Genomic DNA, 7,282 nt, shown 5'->3' on the forward strand with positions numbered 1-7,282 from the left:
AATTCTTTTTTTATATTGATAGATCGGGCGATTCTGAACGCGGCGATACCAAATATGTGTATGTAGGGTTTATTTTTTATTATTTTATTTTGAATTGGGCGTGATTTAAACTTTTATATTTTTTTAATTTATTTAATATTTTTAAAAACATTTTTTTATGCTTTTTGCTTGCTTCTATAGGCTCCATAGGAGACTAGAAGGAGCAACTGTCTGATCGCCTCTGCTACATAGAGGTGATGAACAGATCACCTCTATGTAGCAGAAATGCTCCTGTGCTATGAGCGCTGACCACTAGGTGGCGCTCATAGTGATCTTTACATCACAACCACTGGGGTCTGCTGCAGACCCAGGGTTGTCATGCCCACCCATCAGTGACTCGCGATCACGTGACGGGGTCACCGATGGGCGGGGTAAGTGAGGCGCTTCCGGCGCGGTGCTGTTAAATGCCGCTGTCAGAGATTGACAGCGGATTTAAGTAGTTAACAGCCGCGGGTGGATCGCGATTCCACCCACGGCTATTGCAGGCACATGTCAGTTGTAATAATCAGCTGACATGTTCAGTGCGGGCTCACCGCCGGAGACCTCACTGAACCAGAAGGGGGTTAATATATATATACAGTACAGGCCATATATTTAAAGATTTTTCTGTATTTTCATGACTATGAAAATTGTACATTCACACTGAAGGCATCAAAACTATGAATTAACACATGTGGAATTATATACTTAACAAAAAAGTGTGAAACAACTGAAAATATGTCTTATATTCTAGGTTCTTCAAAGTAGGCACCTTTTGCTTTGATGACTGCTTTGCACACTCTTGGCATTCTCTTGATGAGCTTCAAGAGGTAGTCACCGGAAATGGTCTTCCAACAATCTTGAAGGAGTTCCCAGAGATGCTTAGCACTTGTTGGCCCTTTTGCCTTCACTCTGCGGTCCAGCTCACCCCAAACCATCTCGATTGGGTTCAGGTCTGGTGACTGTGGAGGCCAGGTCATCTGGCGTAGCACCCCATCACTCTCCTTCTTGGTCAAATAGCCCTTACACAGCCTGGAGGTGTGTTTGGGGTCATTGTGCTGTTGAAAAATAAATGATGGTCCAACTAAACGCAAACCGGATGGAATAGCATGCCGCTGCAAGATGCTGTGGTAGCCATGCTGGTTCAGTATGCCTTCAATTTTGAATAAATCCCCAACAGTTTCACCAGCAAAGCACCCCCGCACCATCACACCTCCTCCTCCATGCTTCATGGTGGGAACCCGGCATGTAGAGTCCATCCGTTCACCTTTTCTGCGTCGCACAAAGACACGGTGGTTGGAACCAAAGATCTCAAATTTGGACTCATCAGACCAAAGCACAGATTTCCACTGGTCTCATTTCCATTCCTTGTGTTCTTTAGCCCAAACAAGTCTCTTCTGCTTGTTGCCTGTCCTTAGCAGTGGTTTCCTAGCAGCTATTTTACCATGAAGGCCTGCTGCACAAAGTCTTCTCTTAACAGTTGTTGAAGAGATGTATATGCTGCTAGAACTCTGTGTGGCATTGACCTGGTCTCTAATCTGAGCTGCTGTTAACCTGCGATTTCTGAGGCTGGTGACTCGGATAAACTTATCCTCAGAAGCAGAGGTGACTCTTGGTCTTCCTTTCCGGGGGCGGTCCTCATGTGAGCCAATTTCTTTGTAGCGCTTGATGGTTTTTGCAACTGCACTTGGGGACACTTTCAAAGTTTTCCCAATTTTTCGCACTGACTGACCTTCATTTCTTAAAGTAATGATGGTCACTCGTTTTTCTTTACTTAGCTGCTTTTTTCTTGCCATAATACAAATTCTAACAGTCTATTCAGTAGGACTATCAGCTGTGTATCCAGCAGACTTCTGCACAACACAACTGATGGTCCCAACCCCATTTATAAGGCAAAAAATCCCCACTTATTAAACCTGACAGGGCACACCTGTGAAGTGAAAACCATTTCCGGTGACTACCTCTTGAAGCTCATCAAGAGAATGCCAAGAGTGTGCAAAGCAGTCATCAAAGCAAAAGGTGGCTACTTTGAAGAACCTAGAATATAAGACATATTTTCAGTTGTTTCACACTTTTTTGTTAAGTATATAATTACACATGTGTTAATTCATAGTTTTGATGCCTTCAGTGTGAATGTACAATTTTCATAGTCATGAAAATACATAAAAATCTTTAAATGAGAAGGTGTGTCCAAACTTTTGGTCTGTACTGTATATCTATCTATAATATAATCGGAGATGCGTCCCTCTGTCTGAAGCCTTTATAGATTGCGCAAGCGCGACACGCCTGCGCAGTCTGGCTACAGACAGAAGAAAGCATCGAGCCGTTATAAGTAAGAGGAGTGTATGGTGCCAGATATCGCGGTATGCGTAGGCACTAAACGCATACCGTGATCTCTGGCGCCATGCTTACATACTTACCTGACCAGGAGGAGTGCTGCCACGGCGCCTCTGTTTGGTTCGGAGGCCAGGGGAGGAGTGCGGCGTTGGAATTGGCACATGCACATAATGCTATCCGGCACCATTTTACTGAAGACACATTTGCAGTGTGTCTTCAGCAAAATGGCGCCGGACAGCGCGGTATGGGCACGCGCGTACTCTGGCACCATACTCCTCCCCCGGCCTCCGGCAGAACGGGACGCAGTGCTGGAGCACAGGGAAGAAAGGTGAGTATAAGTGTTTATTTTTTTTGTATGTGCAGCGTGATAGGGATGAGGGATGGGGTACCATGCATACCAGACTAGGGATGAGGGGTACCATGCATACCAGGATAGGGATGAGGGGCGTCAAGCATACCAGGATAGGATGGGAGCAGCACATAACAGGATGGGGGAACAGGATTGGGTAGCACAAATACCAGGATGGGGGCAACACAAATACCAGGATGGGGGCGCAGGATGGGGGCAGCACAAATACCAGGATGGGGGCGCAGGATGGGGGCAGCACATAACAAGATGGAGACAGCACATAACAGGATGGGAAACCATATGCCAATAAAAATGTTCGCCACCTGGGCGTAGAACGGGTTCAATAACATATATATATATATATATATATATATATATATATATATATATATATATATATATATATATATATATATATACACAGTGCTCAAAAAAATAAAGGGAACACTTAAACAACAGAATATAACTCCAAGTAAATCAAACTTCTGTGAAATCAAACTGTCCACTTAGGAAGCAACACTGATTGACAATCAATTTCACATGCTGTTGTACAAATGAAATAGACAATAGCTGGAAATTATTGGCAATTATCAAGACCCACTCAAAAAAAGAGTGGTTCTGCAGGTGGGGACCACAGACCACATCTCAGTACCAATGCTTTCTGACTGATGTTTTGGTCACTTTTGAATGTTGGTTGTGCTTTCACCCTCATGGTAGCATGAGACGGACTCTACAACCCACAGAAGTTGCTCAGGTAGTGCAGCTCATCCAGGATAGCACATCAATGCGAGCTGTGGCAAGAAGGTTTGCTGTGTCTGTCAGCGTAGTGTCCAGAGGCTGGAGGCACTACCAGGACACAGGCCTGTACATGAGGAGACGTGGAGGGCAACAACCCAGCAGCTGGACCGCTACCTCCGCCTTTGTGCAAGGAGGAACAGGAGGAGCACTGCCAGAGCCCTGCAAAATGACCTCCAGCAGGCCACAAATGTGCATGTGTCTGCCAAACTGTTAGAAACCAACTCCATTAGGGTGGTATGAGGGCCCGATGTCCACAGATGGGGGTTGTGCTGACAGCCAAACACCATGCAGGACGCTTGGCATTTGCCACAGAACACCAGGATTAGTAAAGTCGCCACTGGCGCCCTGTGCTCTTCACAGATGAAAGCAGGTTCACACTGAGCACATGTGACAGACGTGACAGAGTCTGGAGACGCTGTGGAGAGCGATCTGCTGCCTGCAAAATCCTTCAGCATGACCGGTTTGGCAGTGGGTCTGTAATGGTGTGGGGTAGCATTTCTTTGGAGGGCCGCACAGCCCTCCATGTGCTCGCCAGAGGTAGCCTGACTGCCATTAGGTACCGAGATGAGATCCTCAGACCCCTTGTGAGACCATATGCTGGTACGGTTGGCCCTGGGCTCCTCCTAATGCAGGACAATGCCAGGACAAGGATCACCAGAGCTGCGACAGTCCTCTGAGGCCAGTGTTCAGGCAGCTTAGGTGGTGCGGCTCCCCACAGGTTGAGCGGGGCCTCAGGGCAGCGTAGGAGAAGGGATGCAGAATAGAGCGTTGGCGGGTGCAGAGCCACGAAGGAAAGAACTGATAGAGCCAGTGTTTGAAGTCATCCAAGTCTTTACTCACGGTAGTGTTTTCTCAGCTCAGAGCTTCTCTCTGCTGTCACACGGCGAGCTGCGGCCGCCAGGGTGGGGTTCAGCACACTCCAGGTAGTTCAGGAGCGCTTGGCAGGACCCCCGCTCTAAAGTGTTCCTCTCCTAGTGATCTTCTCCCGCCTTGTATCCCCCACTGTGTCCCGTACGGGTACTGCGATGTCCTTGATGGGTAGCGTGTAGCTCCCTGACCGACTGGTTGCCCTTCTTGGTGACTAGTGGTGAGAACGTAGCGTAAGGTCGGGTCCCTCTGGATAAACTTAGATTAGGGCATACAGGTGGCGACTCCGCTCCGTCCGTATCCCCCTGGGATCCGCATAAGCCTCCGGACTTTTCGGACAGAGACGTGAAGTGCAAAGTCAGATAATCAGGGACCGGTACACCCTCTTGCGGCAGGGTCTCTCTGGCAGGGCCAGAATAAGGTATTCAGGTGGCGACTCCGCTCCGTCCGCACCCCCTGAGATCCTTTCGCCTGTGGAGCCTAACTCCTCTGCTCCCCTCCTGGGCCTTCTTGGTTGGACTCTGACCGGGGACAGAGCCGGTTTTAACTCTGCCCCAGTCCCCCGTCTCGAGGCCTGAGACCGGGAACCGTGGACTCTAAGCCGGCAGCAGCTTTGAACTGACCTGCCGTCCCAAAGACCCACGACTAAAGACCCGGTTATTAAAATGGCCTCCAATTATATATGATTCTATTAAGTGCTAAAGTAAAGTGCTTCCTCCACTCTCACTCACTACGTGGTTCCCCCTAACTTTAGTTCCCCCCAACTCCTCCATTCAGGCCCGGGGCAGCACTATGGTGCTTTTTAGGCCCCCTTCAGAACTGGAGTGGTGTAGTGTTGAGTGTGTGGTTGGGGTCCTGTGTGGTGCTCCATCCTTACCTTGGAGAGGAGATACCACACCTCATTCTGAGGTGCAGTACCCCTGTGGCGACTGAACCCTCAGGGGCGCCACAGTTGCAGGCAGCAGATCGCTCTCCACGGCATCTCCAGACTCTGTCACGTCTGTCACATGTGCTCAGTGTGAACCTGCTTTTATCTGTGAAGAGCACAGGGCGCCAGTGGCGACTTTACCAATCCTGGTGTTCTGTGGCAAATGCTAAGCATCCTGCACGGTGTTGGGCTGTGAGCACAACTCCCATCTGTGGACGTCGGGCCCTCATACCACCCTCATGGAGTCGGTTTCTAACCGTTTGTGCAGACACATGCACATTTGTGGCCTGCTGGAGGTCATTTTGCAGGGCTCTGGCAGTGATCCTCCTGTTCCTCCTTGCACAAAGGTGGAGGTAGTGGTCCTGCTGCTGGGTTGTTGCCCTCCTACGGTCCCCTCCACGTCTCCTGGTGTACTGGCCTGTCTCCTAGTAGCGCCTCCAGCCTCTGGACACTACGCTGACCGACACAGCAAACCTTCTTGCCACAGCTCACATTGATGTGCCATCCTGGATGAGCTGCACTACCTGAGCAACTTCTGTGGGTTGTAGAATCCGTCTCATACTACCACAAGTGTGAAAGCACAACCAACATTCAAAAGTGACCAAAACATCAGCCAGAAAGCATTGGTACTGAGATGTGGTCTGTGGTCCCCACCTGCAGAACCACTCCTTTATTGAGGGTGTCTTGATAATTGCCAATAATTTCCATCTGTTGTCTATTTCATTTGCACAACAGCATGTGAAATTGATTGTCAATCAGTGTTGCTTCGTAAGTGGACAGTTTGATTTCACAGAAGTTTGATTTACTTGGAGTTATATTCTGTTATTTAAGTGTTCCCTTTATTTTTTTGAGCAGTGTATATAAACGCATGACACTATTCATATGACGCGATTGTTGTGTTCAGGGACAGGAATGCGACAGTACAGTCCACAGGCTTGCTTTTTGTGGACAAGTTGTAGTTTTGAAAGACATCACTCACTTTATCATATAATGTATTGAAAAAGTGGGGAAAAAAGTCTAAGTACTATGATATGATGTAAAAAAAATGTCATTTCTACTTTGTTTTTGGGGTTTTGTTTTTACAGCATTAATTTTGCAGTTAAAATTACCTGGGAACATGTTTTTTCAGATCAGTATGATTACAGCTATGCTAAACTTTTTTTTTCACTAACTTGAAAACCGGTTCTCCTTCTTTGCTCGCCAAAAACAAAAGGAGGGTGTGGGGGAATGCCTCCCAGTTTGAGAAGCACTGCTCTATAGTAAAAGAAGATAATTCCAGCTCCCTGTAGAAGACATCTTGTTTGTTCGGAGCCTGGAGAACGCTGCGTCAAAGCTTGAGGCAATCCAAAGAAAAAAGGAGAATCCAGCTCAACGGAATATAAAATGGTTTTATTCACAAAGTGCTCAGTGGAGGATAAAACAAGATATCAGCTGTACAGCTCACTTAAAGGCGATATCTACGCATTTTGGGTGACTAGGCACCCTTATTCATGAATGAACGCAGAATTTACAATAGATAATCTTCGGCATTGTACTATATATATTTCTCTGCAGTATCTGTGCATCATGAATCATGTATGTGTTAAAGGGGCCCACAGAGACTCTTTCACCCAGGACCCACGAAAACCTGGAGCTGGCCCTGCTTGCAGCCACATGAGGACTAGACATGCTCTGCCTCTCTCAATAGTTGTGCACTGAGAAATGATGAGTACATCTAGTGGGTATGTGGCTGGAAGTAGGCAAATTGCATACTTGCGGTCAAGTGATCACTCACTCTCACAGGCAATATCGGAGAATCCTGACAGTGAGCACACTGCATGCTGTCAGAATTCAGAAGTCTGCAGTCATCCTGGGCCCCATATGTTTGTCACTCATATTGCCGCTTTTCTTTAACAAAGTTAAAAAAAATAATTCTTCTTCATGGCAGCGACCTCCAACGTGTGCTCAGACATCAGCTGCCGGCCTTTGTTAGGCTGGCGGCTGTT

Source organism: Phyllobates terribilis, unplaced genomic scaffold, assembly GCF_046119375.1.
Source record: "Phyllobates terribilis strain yellow unplaced genomic scaffold, ASM4611937v1 Scaffold_3__8_contigs__length_932513732, whole genome shotgun sequence".
NCBI lineage: Eukaryota > Metazoa > Chordata > Amphibia > Anura > Dendrobatidae > Phyllobates > Phyllobates terribilis.